At 48.0% G+C, this 18,028-nt stretch overlaps 1 long non-coding RNA gene across 1 annotated transcript in view; it reads right to left on the minus strand.

Moving 5' to 3' along the window:
- LOC100514506 overlaps positions 693 to 18,028 on the minus strand; it is a 41,379-nt gene continuing 24,043 nt past the window's right edge. The window contains exons 2-4 of the long non-coding RNA XR_002335940.1: positions 5,250 to 5,438; positions 4,371 to 4,593; positions 693 to 1,764 (exon numbers count right to left, since the gene is read on the minus strand). This is a non-coding gene — a long non-coding RNA (uncharacterized LOC100514506). The remainder of the gene's footprint in view (positions 1,765 to 4,370; positions 4,594 to 5,249; positions 5,439 to 18,028) is intronic.

Raw genomic sequence — 18,028 nt, forward strand, 5'->3', positions numbered from 1 at the left:
ATACAAATCTCTTCCTCTGTGGTCACGTTGCCTTGTCTTTATTGGTGCGTCTCCTCTGTGTATTTATGTCGAACCTCCCTCTGCCTTGATGTTATAAGGACATATGTGATTGTTTTTTTGTTTTGAGTGCCTATTAGCTTTGTTTTACATGTAATTTAATTATAAACTTATATTCTTTATATTTTAATGGTAATGACGTTTAACAACTCGTTCACAAAATTCCTCAAAATATACTAGTGGATTCAGATGAGTGAGTATGAGCCAGCCCCAATACCACAGGATAGAATTTGTAAATTGATCAGGTCGTAGAGCCTAAGGCATAGCATCAGCAATACACAAACCATACGGTCTGAAAATGAGGTGGGTGGTTGGTTCCTTAAGAGAAAACTAAGGTGCCATTAGTTAAGAAAGAGAAAGGGATAGGGAAAAGACGAAAACAACAAAGCTACTTTCATGCCATTGTTAACACAGATATAACAATTTCAGGATTAGGGAAAAAATTCTCTGCAAGGCTCAAACAGTTACAGGTACAAGTGTTGTGGCTATACCTGCTTCTCCAAACCATTCTCTCCACCTAAGAGAAAAATCACTGCTTTCACATTCATTTTACTTAACTCATGCAAACTGTTTTTAAGCCCAGACACATTTATCTCAAGGCGATCATTTTCCGAAAAATACAAAATCCAGTGGTCTTTTTTAGAGTATGAGTTTTTTAAATTAACAGCTTTATTGAGATATAATTTGCACACCATGCAATTTCCACATTTAAAGTGCAAAATTCAATCATTTCTGGTACCTTCACAGAGTTGTTCAGCATTCACCACAACTAATTTTAGAACATTTTCATCATCCCCAGCAGAAACTCTGAACCACTCAACAGTCACCTTCCATGCCTCCACTCTGACCTACAGCCCTTGGTGACCACTCGCCTGTTTTCTCTCTCTATAGATTTGCCCATTATAGGAATTTCATACAAATAGAATCATACAGTATGTGCTCCTTGGTGAATGGCTTCTTTCACTCAGCATAATGTTTTAAGGCTCATCAACACTGCAGCATGCATCAATATTTCATTCCTTTTTTATTGCCAAATAGTATTTCACTGCGGGGATATACTAAGGTTGTTTATTCATTCATTGATTCATGGGCATTTGAACTGTTTCCTCTTTTGAGCTATAATGAACAATGCTTCTGTGTACATTTGCGCACAAGTTTTTATATGGACATGGTTTTCATCTCTCTCAAACCAATGGTCTTTTCAAGTTAAAAATTTTAGCAAAGTTTCTTATTTTCCACATACTTAAGGGAACTACCATTTAGGAATGAAATCAGAAATGCCACATACAGCTTTCCAGTCCTCTTAAATATTGGGTCCTTCTCCCAATCCCTTTAAAATCATGGGAACTGGCTCAGCCCAAAGAAAGAGTCTGCTCACCAACTCCAGGCTGCAGGGAGGGAGCTGTTCATCAGGAGCACTTGGGGCCTGCAGATCATTGAGCAGGTGTGTTAAGTTTCTTCTGCCACACCCAGGGTCTGGCCTTGCTCACAATAGGTTCATAATAATTAGCCCATCACAATGCAGTTCCAGGGACTCTCCATATGCAAAGAATACAACCTTACTCTCTGACCTGGAAATCAGAATCATGATGTTTGGGAAACTTGCAGGAAAGAGAGGGAAATTTTTAGCTTCTCTGATAGAGGCCAGTAGAGAGCTTCGTTTTCTCCCTTGCATGATGGGAGAACACTTCAGCGCGTCCTGCAGACCTAAGATGGAAAAAGAAAAAAAAAACAAAAAAAAACTCTATATTAATTTATACAGCAACTTTCTTCCGAGAAATTCTGAGTGTCTCAAACAGTCTTTCACTCATTCCCCTGAGGGAGTTTGCATAAATGTGCATAAGAAATTACTTATTTTAAAATATACACTTTCCTGTTAGCCAGTACTGGGCAGAAATAGAACTTGAAAAGCAGACCTCCTGACCAAACATTCCTCTAGAATATTTTCAGTGAGCTTCTCTAAATCAATGCATATCCTTAAAAACAAGATCTCTCCATAATATCCCCAGGACTCTACTCTCTGATGACAGATGTTCCTTTCAGCAGGGACAAAACTGTCCCTTCCAAATGAGAGTCACTTGGTATGGCATATACCATAACCCTGAAGCCTCTCATTTCAGCTTTCCTAAGCCAGGCCACCTGAGAATGCCTCAAGAATCTTGGGACTGGCTCTGCCCAAGGGAAAAAGAGTCCTGCTCCTCGCCTGCAGGCAGAAAATGGGTCTAGCTGGTGGCTCTCACCTTGTTACTTGCTGTGTCTCCATGTTGCTTCTACAGGGGGCTGCACTGCCCCTTCTGGTCATAACAGGTAAACATACTCAGTTTCAGTTTCCCAAAGCCCAACCCGGTGCCTAAATGGACTGCTCTGGGAGAACTTCTAGCATCAGGCATGCACAGGGTCCAACCCAGCCCTCTGCCCCCAACAAACATGAACTTCCTTGTGTTGGGCCTTTTTCTCAGAAAATTCTGATTGTGAGGTTCTGACTGCCCACCCTTGAAAAAAAAATTTTTTGTTAGGGCCATAGTAGTTCATGTAGAATCTCAGGGAGTCACACCTGAGGAATATCTGTGCCTTTCCTCCTACCCCCAGAAAGCCTCTGGGCTCCATAAATTCCTTCCCATGGATTCTGGGGGAAAGAGAATCTTAATCCAGTTAGCAAAAATAAGTTCATACATGTCCCATGGTGCATCTGGCCTCAGACATATTTTGTTTCTGCTCCCCTACTCTTAACATTTTTTCAACTCTATTTCAACTTCACATTCATTATTGACAAGGACTGGCTACATAGTGTGTGGAGTCCAGTGCAACATGCAAATGCAGGCCCCTTCTTTAAAGTTTAAGAATTTCAGGGTTCCCCTTGTGGCTTGGTGGGTTAGGATCCTGATATAGTGTCCAAGAGGATATGGGTTTGATCACTGACTTCACTGAGTGGGTTAAGAATCTGGCATTGCCACAAAAGCTGCATTGTAGGTAGCAGATGCAACTCAGATATGGCTTTGCTGTGGTGTAGGCCAGCAGCAACACCTCTGATTTGACCCCTAGCCAGGGAACTTCTATATGCTGCAGGTGCAGCCCTAAAAAAAAAAAAAAAAAAGTTGGAGAATTTCACATCAACAGAGAACCAAGGCCCTTCTTAGTCCAACGTCCTGTGTGATGGCACAGGTTGCATGTCTGTTAATCTTGCCCTGCTACCAACATTTAAAGAACAAAAAAGACTTTTAACTTCTCCTGAGAACTAGAAAAATTTGGTGACTTGAGGTTTGCATCCCCAAATGGAGCACAGAATTAGCTGGTGCCAAGTTACTGAGTTGCTTTTTGCGTTAGTGCACTAGGGCTGCTGTCACAAAGTACCATAGACAGAATGACTTAAATGACCAAAATTTATCTTCTCCCAATTCTGGAGGCTAGAAGACTGAGGTCAAGGTGTCAGCAGGATTGCTTTTTCTAGGGCCTTGATCTTGAGCTTGCTTCCTCACTGATAGTCACCTTTACACACTGTGTTCTCATCTCCTCTTTCTAAAGGATACCAGTCACACTGAATGGGAGTGTACCCCCCACAGCCCCCCCACTGACCTCCTTTTCACTGAATAAAAACTTTGAAGGTCCTATCTCAAAATACAATCACATTCAGAGGAGCTGTGGGTTTGCCTTCAACGTACAGATTGGGGACAGGGGCACAACACCATTCAGCCCACCACACAGCGATTCACTTGCAAGTGGGGCACAGTGCTCCCAATGACTGCTCCAGCCCCATCTGCAGCATCACCATCCACTGTCTTGCTGCTGCTCTTCTTCTTGGTCATCTCTCTTATAGAGATGGACCTGCTCTTCATGTGTAGCATGTAGTATAGTGACACAGTGGCTCCATACTCCCTCCACATCTGTAAAACTAAAGTGCTACTCAAAGGATACTTTGCAGCTCTATAATCATTTCCTTTGAAGCAAAACCAAAAAGGTACCCATTCTATAGAGATAGGACTTCAAGTGCAGAGCAGAAAGAAGAAATTGCCATGGGGTAGAACAGACTGCTTATTTCAGAGATTCAATTTGCAGGTTTTAGGAGAGGAAACTCTCAGTGAATACAGGATTCTTCCTGGGGATGATCCTACTGCAAATCACCTGACCAGACAAGGGACAGCCCCCAATTTCAGAGGAAAACCAACCATACAGCTCCTTGGAGGCAGCATGCTCCCAAATTGGTCTTTGTACCTATTTGCAGAAATGTTAGCCAGATTATAGTTGAAAATTCTGCTAATTCTGGGGAAGTTTTTGGTCTTGTGCCTGGAACTATTGAAACATATATTCACACCTACCACATGTAACACTTAGTAGCATAATTTCCAGCATGACACTTTAGTACTTTATTTTTAAAAGAAACAGAGCAAACTCTGCTGCTTTTTGCAGGAGGTCCCACAAAAGGTGTAGAAGATGGCTTCTGTGATGAAAAGAGGGTTATTTTGCATTTTTAAAAGGAAAGGGACCACAAAATTCTTTGCTCAGAATCTGGGAACTCATGATGCTGAAATATAATTGCACCTGCATGTAAAGAGAAAAAAATAGTGTCAAATTTGCAAGGCTCTGGGGAAAAATAATGATTATCTCATAAATCCCAGTGTTAGAGCTTGGAAAAGACCTTCAAAACATCTTACTATAACCCCTTTTGTGTTAAGGCAAGGATAGGGAAGTTCTTAAGTTTTTAAAGGCTGGCCTCAGACCAGCCTTACCCCTAAAATGCAGGTCTTTTCTCCCCTCCCCCTACTCCCCACGCTACTTCTAAACAGGCATTGTCCAGTTGGCCTGAATTGCATGCAAAAATTACAAAACCCGTTCTCTTTATACCAGAGTTTCTATTTAGGCTGCGGAGTTGAGAAAGCAAAGGCTATTTCAACTTCAACTCCCTTAGCAGACAGAAGAAAAGGCATCCGACCCGCCGACTTTTCCAGCTGGTCCTCAGGTCTGGCGGCCCAGGCTCGCCGCCGCGCACGGGCGCCGACTGCCAGTCTGACACCAGGGGGCGCAGCCTCCTTTGTCCTGACACCATTTGAAGGCAGGCTGTGAAGCCCGGCTGGGCCTCCAAGAAAATCTGATTTTCCCTCCTTTCACGGTTTCTCTCTCTCTCTGGAACCAGCTCACTCCCCCAGCCCCCTCCATTCCCTCTTAAAACCGTTTTCTTCATCCTCCCTGATACTCACAGTCTGCCTCTGTCCCATCTCAGATTTGTGCGTGTGACCCGGCTCTGTGCATGTTTCTCGAAGGGTCTTTTCAGACGCACCAGCCCCTCTGCAGCTCCTCTTTCTCTGCAAAGCTCAGGAGACCATGGCATCCGCCTATCATCTGCTCTCACATGGAGGCCCCTCAAATCGGGATGTTTCTAAAGATTCCTACAGAATGAAGGAGCCTCAAGATCAGGGTGGCTTCCTGGAAGAACGATCCATCCTCTAAAATCCTTCTTTTTCTACTCAAAAATTAATAGCAATGAAATGACTAGTTCTGGGAAGCTCATGGCCCTTAGCATTCACCCTCGCCAGCACCGTTGCCCCTTTACTGTCTCAGATCAGCCTTTGGAAGTAGACACCCATGCAGAAGGACAGGCTTAAGCATCTTTTCAGCCACACCCCTTACCAACCCACTGTGCACCCCAAGCAGGATAACTGCCTCCCTCTGCCCTCACCAGCCTGGCTCTTCCTGTTCTCAGATAGAAAGAAAGCCACTCAGATTCCCCAAAGTCTCTGATTCCAAAGATTCATTGTTCCCATCTTTTATGGATAAATGAACATCCCCTTCAACTTTAAGATACACTTCTGGTCCAACACACACAAAATCCTTCAAATCCCCAAAACACACCCTTTGGCAAAGAACCCTTAAAAAATCACTGTTCTGAACTGATGGGGCATAGGGTCCTACACGGTCCTTTGAAAGGCAGCTGTTCCGTTTACATGGGGAGATTTCAAGTTTACACGGTCTGTTCCCTATCTCTCATTTTAGCCTCAAAACAACCCTCAAAGATAGGCAGGGAAATCTAAAGCCTAAGGGATTTGCCTCAGTCCTGGAGCTAGCAGAAGGTGCCAGCCGCACTTGGGTGAGGTTGCTCAGGTGGCACAGGCCTGAGAAGAGTTGCTTGTCCAATTACCATCACAAATGATCATCAGGTTATTTGCACGGAGATAACCTATGGTCTTAGCTCCTGAAAACTTCAGTATTAGCAGGAGCCTGGACCAGGCCAGGGAGAGGAAAGGAAAGGACGATGTCAGCTTGGACCTGACCCTTCTTTTTCTGGACTCCTTCACTTTCCTTTTCTCTCCTCTCACCTTAGCTGATGGAGAAGAAGGGAAGTGCTGAGCCTGTAGCCAGGTAGCCACAGACAGTCAGCCTGACTCCAGGTCACACTCTCCTTGTTCATAAAGTAATGATAAGTTCTATTAAACATGGAGAGAGTCACTAGCAGACCAAAAAGGTCAATGGTATTCTTGGGGGAGGGAGAGCAGAAAAGGAGGTTTTTACTTTCATTTTATGCCCTTTTGTATTATTTGAAGTATTTTCATTTATGCATATTATTACTTTATAAAAGTAATTTTTCAGTTTTTATTGGCATTAATGATGCTCTTTAGAATTGTTGTAATAATGACTTATGTAAAGTGTCTAGAATGGCACGTGATCTGGCACAGAGTTTATGCTTCCTGAACAGTAGTTTATTATTAGCCATCACACCACCCTCAAAACTGAGCAAAGGGACTTCCAGTCAAGAAACACAGGGTCTGAAGCAGACTCTTCTCTTAGCTCATGATGTGCTCTTGAGTAAGTTAGATCCCTTCTCCGAGCCTTGGTTTCCTCATCTGCAAAATTACAAGATACAAACCAGTTGATTTGGAAAATTGTGGGAAGGCCAGAGCAGAGCTCACCTGCCAAAATAACTGAGGCACCTTCTAAAATTCAACCACAGACTTTGCAAAGGAGGCCTCTCTAGCTTGAGTTCATCAGGCAGAAACCCTTCCTAGAAGTTGTCAACTAGGGTATGCAAAAAGGGTTGGAGACAGCTGAACAAATTCTAAAATAATATAGAAATTAAATCAGGAAACAAAAAAATGCATGAGAGCTGTAAGGCCATCAGCTTAGGGGATGGGGAGAGGTGGGAAAAGATAGTTTAGACCGTTCCTTAGGTGCAGTTGGCACCATGATTATTTCCCAACAAAAGAGACGCCCTTGGTTGGCAGAGGGGGTATAATTCAAGGCCAGGGCCCTCTGGGCCAGCCAGACCCAGCCATTGTCCAGTCCCTTAAGCTGTGAGATCTGTGTGAGGCATAGGGTTAGACTAGCCTTGGTGAGACTAGAACCTGCCCCTCCCCCCTTTCTTAGTACAACCAAGAAGGAGAGTTACCAGGTAGAATTGGACTAAAACACCTCTGAAGGAGCTTCCAGCATGAACTGACCAACAGCAATGAACTAGAGTGAAGAGACTAGGTCATAGAAGGTACAGATGCTCGGACACTAAAACTTCAGCAGCTGGGCTGGGGAGACCTGTTCTGGGACACCCTAGCTCCTGATAATCCAATAGAGATATGTTCCTGGAACATAACACTGATTTATTTCTCACCCTGCTCAGAACTGGAGATTTTCCTTATAGTCTGCTTTGCCAGCCCTGGGCCTTTGGGGACGGAGGTAGGTAGTCTAATGGCTAGGAAGGTTGAGACTCTTTCTTTTCACCCTGCGGTCTTCTTCCTCCTGCTAAGGCAGCCTCCTACCAATGTGTGTCCGCAGGAAGATTCTTCTAACAGGGGGGTGGGGGTGGGCTTTCAGGGCAGATGGGAGGCCCTTTCTCAAGGCCATCAGGCAGGACAGAAGTTGGTTTCACAGGCACCTCAGGAGGAATCTCCAGTCCCTTTTCTCTCATTCAGCACTTAAAAGATATCTACAGTTCTATTTTTTTTTTTAAAGAAGAAAAAATGAAAAATTTTTGCATCTCTAAATTATCTGGCCGTACCTGCTACAGTGACATCTCCCCATAAAGCCCGTGTGGTCACTGCCTAAAGGGAAGGTAGTGTTTTCAATTCTTGTGGAATCTGGAATAACGGTACCAAAGTATGCTGACACCTGGAAGACCGCTCCCTTTTTTACGAGGCCTACCTAGCGATCTAAGGGACGGGGAGAGGGAGGGGCAAGGAGGTGTCCTGCAGAGAGAGGCATCCGCAGGTAGCAACAACTCTGCTTGATTTCCAGGGGCAAAAACCAAATAAATAAAAACTCCAACCATCATACTTTGACAAACCTGTATTCTGAGAACTTTAGTGTTTTTAGAGAAACACCTTCTGTTGTACATTACAAGTCGCTTTCAAAGGCAATTCAGAACGTCTGGGCACTTGTTAAAATGCTCTCTGCGCTTGCTTTTCCGCGTGGATCTTTTCTGCGCCCCTTTGTATCTCTAATAAGCAGTATTGTTTATTATCCTTGGGTCCGTGCCCCTGGGACTGAACTGAAATAGAACAGGAGTGCCGAGTTGGAGCGCAGGAAAATACTCCGGGTTTCCCAGGCCCCCGAGGGGTCCCCGGGGCATCCGAGAGGGCTGTGCAGGGAGAGCCCACTGATGCGTGTGCGGCCGGGGAAGGGCAAGTTTGCAAGAGCTCTTCGCAAGTCGTCCTGAGGTCCCGGGCAACGCGAAGCCGAGTTAAGTGGGCACGGGAAGGAGGCACACGGGGAAGGGAAATGCCACTAAAGTCTGGGACTAGGGGTGTGACTTAAGGGCCGAACAGGCTAATATTGCCAGGATCATAAAAAGAGACTGCGTCGCGGGAAACGTTCTGAGCTTTCTTATAGGCTCGAAGTCTCAACTTTCATCCCTGTGCAACAAATTCTGATGAATAAATTCTCCTTCTTCCGTGTAGCCCCTCAGTCTTCACTGTCAAAATGAGTATCCTGAACAAGATGAGGATTACCCCCCTCCTTCCCTGCAGTTGCCTGATATTTGTCCCCATTTCGTTTTCAGCCGAGTGCTTTGTGACTACCGGGGATGAGAGAGCGCGCGGGAAGAAATAAAACGCCGCTGTACCCCTAGCGACAGAGAAAGTCTATCCGTCCCCTTCGACCCCAAATGAGCCCCTCCGTAGGGCCGCTCCCAAATTTCACTGCTCCCAAAACGAAGCGGGGTTCACTATAAGAAAGCAGAAACCCGCATCGGAGACACGACGCGAGGAGAGCCTTCCCCGTCTGGGGGGAAATTTCACGGCTCAGCCCAGCCTGCATCGCCACATCTACCCCAATTTAATGTCAGGGCGGGATTTGCTGCAGAGTTTGCTGGAAAGAATGTTATTCAACGCGCACCAGACCCGGGCTGTGTGCTTCCCAAGTGAAACTTGCAGCCCCAGGGCCAGACGGAGCTATCCTTCCCACAGGTTCTTGTGAGAGAAAAGCACCCCCTATCCCCAGTCTCCGAAATTTCCTCCAACGGGCTGCAAAGGCTCAAATTGTCCTTCCTAGCTCCGCTCCCTCATCCAGTTAGGTTGTGTAAAAATACGGAGATTCTGTTTGCTCTCAAGAACAGAGTGATTTCCCTCAAGAAACTCCTACAAGAGCTTTAAGCAGCCTCTGCGTTGCAGCGCGTCCAAGCCGCCGCGGAATTTTCCGATTTTCAAGAGGTAGTAAAGTGAATTTCGGTGCAGAGAAAAGTGAGGGGTGTTATCGTTGCAAGGTGGGGGTGGGCGCGAGGAAGAGCTAGGAGGCTTTTTGTTTTCTAAAGTTAGACTTGCTCCAAAGTGCCAGTACAAACTGCAACGCGTTGTGGTTTCCGAATTTAGAGAATCGTGTGGAGTTTGTGCCCACCCCTGCGGCCAGGGGCCCCACACAGCGTTCTGGGGCCCACCTCCCTGTCCCCAAGAGCAAGCGGAAGCCGGGGGCGGAGTGGGGGGGGCAACTCTCTGGGCAACGCCAGGCGCAGCTGACTTTGTCCGATACTCTCGACTCTTTGGTCTTCTCCCTTCTTGTGCCAACCCAGAACCATTCCGTCGCCGCCAGGATTGCACCGGGTGGGGGCGGGGGGGTGGGCAGGAAGGAGGGCCAAACGTCTAGGCTGCGGAATCTCCCAACAGGTAGTTTCACCCGGGAGCAGGCCAGGCTTAAATATCAAAGGCTGGGCCGACCAGACCGCCTTAAGCTGGAGCCCTGACGCAGTCACCTAGGGAGCCGGAGAAGGAAAGTTGCGTTAAGGGAGTCACTTTTAAATAACCCTGTTTTCTCTCCAATCTCCAACGTATCTCGAAATAGCGCGAGCTGTGTCGTTTGGAATGGCACTCCATGAGCCTAAATAAGCTGCTTCAGGCTGTAAATTCATATCCAATTTGGATTCTTCCCGTTCCCCCCGCCCCCAAACCCCAGTAGTTAGTACAGAACCCAGTTCGGCTTTAGAGCGGTAGGTATTTATTTGAGAATTGGGAGATTCCTCTTCGAAACGCCCTAGGCTCCAGAGCAAAAGAGGAAAAGGCTGTGTTGCACTTGGATGGTATAATTGAATTATGCCTTTCCCTGGTGCGCAGTGAGGAAAAGCAGAATGCCAGGCCGTATGCGGCATGGGCGGGCTGCGGCCTCGCGCTCCAGCGAGCGCACCACACTTCCTTCCCAGGGTGCGGGGAGAAGTTGGGTTGGGCCACTCACTGTGTCCTGCCTCCAGCAAGGAGGATCTGGCTGGGAAGTCGGCAGAAGCCTGATCATAGCTCCGTGGCTCCCACCCCTTCCGGCGCACTCTCCCAAATGTGCCCACCTGAGGCCTTGGGCGCACGTGGTGCGCGGAGACCCGGTGCGCGACTGGAAACCGAGCAGAGCTCCCCAAGCATCCCTGGCGCCCGCACGGCCCTCGCTGGGTAGGGGAAGGTGGGGGACCGAGCTCTTGAGCCGACGGATCTAATCCCGCCTTGGCAGACAAGTCTTTACTGCTGAAGCTCCGAGCCATCGCTGAGTACCGTTTTCGGCACCAATACAACCCGCCGAACTCCCAGCTCCGCCCGGTCTGTCTCCTAGAGAAACGTCCTCAGACTCCCCACAGTCCTTTGGCCCCTTGAAGCCTCTGGGGCTGGGGCGGACCTGACCTGGGAGACTTGGATCTTTAACTGCTTCAGGACCTGGTCTCCCAGTAGCACCCAGCCCGCTCCCCCGTGCCCATCCAAGCACAGCTTGTTGCCCTGCGTCTCCGCTGCTAACCGTGCTACCAAAACTTTCCAAAGTTTTCTTCGCGCTTTGCCACCTCCAGTTCCCCTAGGCTGGTGCAGGCAGGAGGAAGAAAAAGAACCCCCCCACCCCACGCCACCTCCATCTATCCTTCTCTCCTCTCCCTCCCACCTTCGGCCTCCCTTGTGAGTCCAAACCTTGAGAGTGGGAGCGCGCGTTGCTGGAGCCCCCGTAGGCACCGACTCTGCAGGGGATAGAGTTCAGAGTTGGTTCCACATCCCCCCACTCTGTGCGCCGTGGCCGTTCCCGCCCCCTCCTCCCCCACCTCGTTTGCAACTCGGGGACCTGAGGGCTTGTAGTTTAGTTTTGTTCAAATTTAGCTTTTTTTTTTTCCAGATTTTTTTTTTTCTTTGAGATTCCACCCTGCTGGAGCCTCGAGATTCCGCATGCCTTCCAGTTTCCCGGCGTGGGGATCGGGAGTCACATCCTTCGTGCCGGGCGGGTCGTTTCCCCCGAGTGGGGCGAGGGGCTCTCAGGCCGAGATTTCTCCAGCTGGGTTTTGTCTCCCTGGGAGACCCTCCGTCCTGGTGTGGGGCAAATTCCTGCTGGAGCTGGTCTCAGTGCCAGCCTCCTGTGCCTCTCCCCCACCCCCACCCCCACCCCCAACCCTCCCCACCAGAACTGTAGATGCAGCCGGTTCAGGGGATGTTTTTATGCCCGTTTAGGGAATGGGACTAGGCAGGAGAGGGGAAACGCTGTTTTAATAACTTCGTGGTCTTCCCACACACGGGAAAATTTGAGGTAGAAAGGTTCCCTCACAGAAGATCCCGCAGGGACGTGCCTCCAGGAGACTCCCAAATAAAGTACCCCAAGGTTGCTGGTTTATGGGCTATTACGTTTTTATTTTGTCTAGGATTAGCGGGGTTGGAGATTTTTGCGGCCAGCTTCACTATCCCGGGGCTTCGACTTCCAAACCAACAAGCAAGCAGAAGCGTCCAGGGAAACTAGATCCCCCGGTGCGCTGCGGGGCCGCGTGCGGGAATCAGGAACGAAATATGCTGAGAACTGCACCGCGCAGACTCCTGAGCCTGGGGTTGCTGGCCGTTTCTGAACCCCACCGGATTGGGCTGGGAATCGGACTTGACCCCAGCAGGGTCGGGGCCAGTACTTTGCCTTGATCATTCCTTGTTCCGGATGTGCTCCTGTTGTCGGTCACAGACAATGCCTGCCCTGAGCGACCTCTATATAGGCTAATGGGTTCAACCCAATGCGACAGTGTCCTGGGCATCAGAATCAAGTTTGCTCAAGGTTAGAAGGACTTCTGTTATCCTGTGTGACCGTGGACTTGAAACGTCTACCCAAAGCAAAGGTGGCTGCAAATGCTTACTCTCCGGAGCCGCCCGAGGAGACGTGCCCCCACCATGTCTTCCCTTTGCCCTCCCTGCGCTCTGGCAACAAGTGCCCCAGGCGCCTGGTGCTCTCTTGGGCACCGAGTTTTGCACAGGCCCCTCTAGGGCTGGGCCGCCAGGCACCGAGTTCTACCTCCTCGCCCCTTATGGTCCCCCGACCCCCTGCCTGGTCCCTACATGCCTTGGTCCAAGTGGCTTCCAAGGCTGTGGGGGAGAAAGCCTAGCAAAGCAAGGCCTGGAAAGGTGGGAGTTTCCCTGGCCCATTCAAATGGAACCCCAGCAGAAGCAAAATGACCCGCACAGCGACATCAGCGAAATCCCTGTGGTGGGTTATGGAAAGGTGTGGTGGGGAGAGGTGGAGCGGGCTGAGAGGAGTAAAATTAAGATAGAGGAGGAGGACAGTGGATAAAGTTAAGAGTGTAAGGCAGCCCTGCTTCTTAACTCCTCACCCCGCCAGCCCCAAGTCTGAGCAGTTGACTGAATTGTCTATCTTTTCTTTTAATCCCAAACTCCTTAAGGACAGGGAGGAGGAGAAGCCCAATAACCCCCTCAGAGTCAGCAGTACCCAGCCACACTTTGGAGGGCTGAAGAGTCCCCTCAGGTCTGCGTTTGCTTTGAGTATAAAAGGATCCATTCACAAAGGAGCCCCACTTCCCTTCACCATCTCTCCCACTCTTCTTAGAGCTTTAGGGTTGTGTTTATTTATTTTTAATCTCTGGCACCCTAGATTTCACTGGAAGATTTGAAGGCAGGAGAGGAGAGGGAAAAGCTAAGATTAAGAAAAAGGGCTGGCTGTGCTTTGGGCCAGAGGACTAGAAGGGAATTGCGAACCAAAGGTAGACGAGTTTGGGAGTATTTTAAAATTTCATTTCCTTCAGAAGCTGTCTGCTTTAGACCAAAATCTATTTGAATGACTAAGAGGACAAGAAGCTGGGAAACAAAGAAGTGAAAGGCTTGCTGGACATCCCTTTCCCCTACCTCTCTTCAAACGAATAGAAAGCAACTCTGTGCTCTGCATGGTGACACTGGCACCTCCGCAGCCTGTGTGTGTGGATGGTCATTTCCTTTCAGGAAGGCCAAGGAGGGGGTGGAGAGTGACCCAGGACAGGCTCCCAGAGCCTGACTGCTGTGCTGTTTATCTTCTGGGATGGAGCCTGGGAAAAGCCCGGGTGGGGGGCCAAGGGAGAGGGCAGCGCCCTGGCAGTGTCAGGGTTCCGATGACCCAGTGGCCCCTCTTCTTTCACAGCCCTTCTTCTTCTGATTTTTTTAAAGCTTCAGGTTTATATTTCTAATCTTGATGCTTGGAATTTTTTAAATAGAACATTTACCAATGTATTTGGAGTTATTAATGTATGCACCCTATTACTTTTCTTTGTAGGATCTTCTTTTTGTCTCTCCTTCCCCCGCCCTGCAGTGTTGGCAATCCTGTAGGAGGGAGTTTAGTGGGGAAGAGTGAAATTGACCAGTTCATTTTTGTTAATCAGGCACAAAATACTGCATAAACACTGACTCTCCATTCTTAATATGATCCTTTAAAAAATAAAACAGTCATTTAGGCAGGAACTGGTTGGGACTGAGCTATCGCTACTACTTGTAAACTGGCTAATCCTGTCCCTTTAAGAAAAATCCGTAAAGCTCTTCCCTCAGCCCAGAGTCTGGGAAAGAAGCAAACTAACTGCTAGGAACAAAAGAGACAAAGAGGCCAAACAACAAAACAAACAAACAACTCCCCCTGCCCACCCACCCCCCTCCGAGACAACAATAGACTAGACACAGCAAGTGCAGTTACTGCCTGGCCCGGCTGCCGCTGTCGAACTGCCAAGTCTTCAGTGTTTGGCTGGAGACTTTCCCTCTCACCCCACTCCCACCCCATCACCCCCCTCCCTCAGCCCTTTCTGTCTTTCTCTCTGTGTGACTCTCTCTCTGTGTCCCTCTCTTGGGGTCTGGCTATGTGTGTGTGTTTTGTCCCTGTCTCTGTTCTGCTTTTGCTTTCACTTGATGTTGAGCTCTCAGACCGTCATATTCTCTCCCTCCTGTCTCCCTCTGTCTCTCTTCCTCCCCCTTTCTCCCACCCCCCTTAAAGGCTCTCAGCATATTAGCATCCTCTACCCTTTATATATTTATTTACTGGGCCTTTTCTGTGGCATCTCCCAACAGCCTCCTCAGAACTTGTTTCTCTAGGTTGTCACGGGGCCCTATTTTGTATTTTGTTGGTGTCACTCTTTGCCAGGAGGATCCCAAAGTCCATTTGACTTCAGTGTTTAATGTTCTCCTTGTGTTCAGGTCTTTGCTCTTTTCTATAAGGCTTTGGGCACACTCTGTCCCCCGTCCCCTCCCCTCAGCCCTTTCTCTGCTTCTTGGCCACTGCTCGGGCCTCTCACGCATGCCTGCCTTTGCTTTCTCTCCCTGCCTCTCCAGCAGCTGGTATCACCCCCCACCTTGTGCCCCCCACAATCCAGCCTTTTCCTTCCTCATCCCTCCTCTCCACCAAACTTTAATACAATGCTGGAAACATCTTTGCCTGGTGATGGCTTTTCTTTGTAAAGTGAATATAAGCCCTTGGAAAGGAGGGAGTGGAGAAAGAAAGGGAAGGATCAGTCAATGGAGCCAGCAGACAGCCGAGGCCGAAGCATGAAGCAGGAGTCCCTGCCAACAGCCCCATCCCTTTCACACTTTTTTTTCCCCTAATAAACCCTTTTGTGATAGCACCTCCTCCTGAAGCATCTGTGTCTGCTCCAAGGAGACACAGGGTCGGGTGGGGAGGTGTGGGGGAGGGGAACCTGGTCAGGGCTCTCCTCCACTGGGCAGCAGGTGGCCAATGGGAGAGGAGGTGCAGCCTCACCACTGGCATCCCCACCCCCAACCCCTCTCCACTTCCTCTCAGGGAAAAACAGAAAGGTAGGGGCCCCTGGCAATGGGGACAAGATCTTCGGAGCCTCTTTAGAAGTATGGAATGGCTGCTTGAAAAGAAGCTTCTCCAAGAATGGTTGTTTCAAAAGCAAGGGGGGGTGGGGTTCAGCTCTCAGAAGGTTGCGGGAAAAACAGGACTGTTTATCTAAAGGAGATCCAAAAATTCCCACAGTCGTTGGTATAGGACTGGCAAAATAGTGGCATTCCCTCCCCCACCCCAAATAAAACAAACCATGCCCAGAAGGCAACAGAACCAGGAAAAATGGCTTCCCTTGGCCTCACCTCTTCCTCTTTTCCTCAATAATGTACAGGCAAAGACAGATGAAAATAACATTGGAGGCAGCTCTGAAGAGAGGAAAACCTCTTAGCCAGAGAAGTTTATAAAAAAGAAACAGAAATATAAGGGGAAATTCACCCTCACTGTTTGGTTGCTTGGTGATAAAGGCAGTATTAAGAAACATTGACGTGATAGAACAGACATATGCACATGAATATACACAGATGTACAGGTATGTAGACATAGTTGGTGGAGACACCTTAAGAGGGAAAGGGAGGAGTTTCAACATCAGACAAACCTAGTTTGAATATAACCTGGCCACTTAATAGCTAGGCAACTCTACCTACCTCACAACGGTGTTCTAAAATTCAGTGCAATCGTATATAGGAAAAAGCCAAGAGCATTGTCTGGCAAGCAGTTGTGCTCAATAAATTAATTCTCCCCAATTCCTTCCTTCCTTCTTTCCTTCCTTACTCCCTCCCACTCCCTCCTTCCTTCCTTCCATCTATCCTTCCTTCCTTTCTTTCTTCCTTCCATCCTTCCTTCTTTCCTCCCTCCCTCCTTCCTTACATACTTCCTCTTTCCTTCCTCTCTCCTTCCCTCCCTTCCTTCCTTCTCACTCCACTGGCTTCCTCCCAGAGCTTTCCAAGGTGCAGCCAAAGAGGAGATCTTCCAAATTTCCCCAGTTTTCAGATTCAAAGAAAAACATGACTGCTCTCTGAGTCCCAACATCAGAGCAGGACAGACTATATACCATAGCTCCCTCATTCCATGCCCTCATTCCACCTGGGCTAATTGGTTCTTGGATGGCATTATTTGGCTCCATTAGAGTTTTTCTTTTCAATAGTTAATGGGGAGAGAATCCTTATCCAAAATCCAGCCATTTACATATTTTTATTAGCAGCTCTGTGCCCAGAGAGCCTTCTTTGGGGGGCACATATTAAAAATCACACCATAGCCAAAAAGTCTAAGAAGGGAGAAGCAGAAAAGAATATGTTCTATGACCCATAACTTCTCAATTGGGAATGCTGTTTTCTTGGTATTTTGACCTTGTCAAAATGACTGATTTTTTTTTTTTTTCCTCCAAAGGAGTCACTCTCTAGCTAAGCTGTTTCCTGGGCAGTGTTTTGGGAGGACACTTCAGTGCATCTGGAAGCATTCACTGGCGGAGGTGCAGGTCCTGCTGCTCCACCAGTGGCTGTTGCCGGGATGCTTTCTCTTTCTTTGTCTTTCCCCCAAAGCTGAACCACGTTGTGATGGCAGCAGGCAAGCCTGTGAGCCATGCATGGCTGGGGCCCCAGCTTCAGTTGGTGAGAGAATGAACATGTGAAAAAATGTTCCCACTTTAGACTTTTTCGGCGCATCTTATCATCTCTTCTACAGATACCCATTACCATGTTCCACTGGCTTCCTGTACCTTTTTCTGTTTTAGCTCACCCTTCACAACCACGGAGAGGCACTGATATTGAAGCACATTTTGAGAGGGTGGGCAGTCCCTGTGGCCCCTCCCCAACACTGTCCAGCATTCCATCGCTCTTCCCTGTTTTCATCACAAGGCCTCTGCTACTTATGACGAGGATGAGGAAACCTATTGTGTCTTTCTCCTTTTTCAGCCATCCCAATTTCTGTGTGGTACCTTTCTGTGAACAACAGGCAGAACCATCTGTCCTTCCTAGAACCACCCCTTCACCCTGCAGATTTCAACTCCCATGTACCAGACACCCTTGTGCAGTGAACAACATGCACAGCCAAACGTGAGCACTCTGAATTTCCCTCCTGGACAGATGTTTGTGTTACTGGATACTTAGTCACTTAGGGATGTTCCCCTAAAATGGAAAATACCCCAAAGTATGATGCCAGAAGACTAGCAGCCTCCAAAGCCTTGCAAAGCCTTGTGTTTTATTCTTCTTGGGCTCTTGTCCAGGAAGAAGCCTGAGATTATGTTTCCTTATTTTGTCTTTGACCTACATTCTACATCTACTATGGCTTCATTGCCATACCAGCAGCAGGAAGGCATTTGTTACTGCAACGGGTACAGTGGACATTAATGTCTAAATAAGCAAACACTTAAATACTGTTAAGTCGTTTGTTTGTTGCTTGACTTTGCTTCCAGTGGGACAGGTTTTATACTAAATCAGTTACTTGCTTTAGGACTGCCTGAGAGCTTTAGGTTGGCACTGCTGCCTACACAGTTAAAGTGGTCTGGAAAAATTGCCAGGTGTAAATA

The sequence above is a fragment of the Sus scrofa genome, chromosome 1 (genome assembly GCF_000003025.6).
Source record: "Sus scrofa isolate TJ Tabasco breed Duroc chromosome 1, Sscrofa11.1, whole genome shotgun sequence".
NCBI lineage: Eukaryota > Metazoa > Chordata > Mammalia > Artiodactyla > Suidae > Sus > Sus scrofa.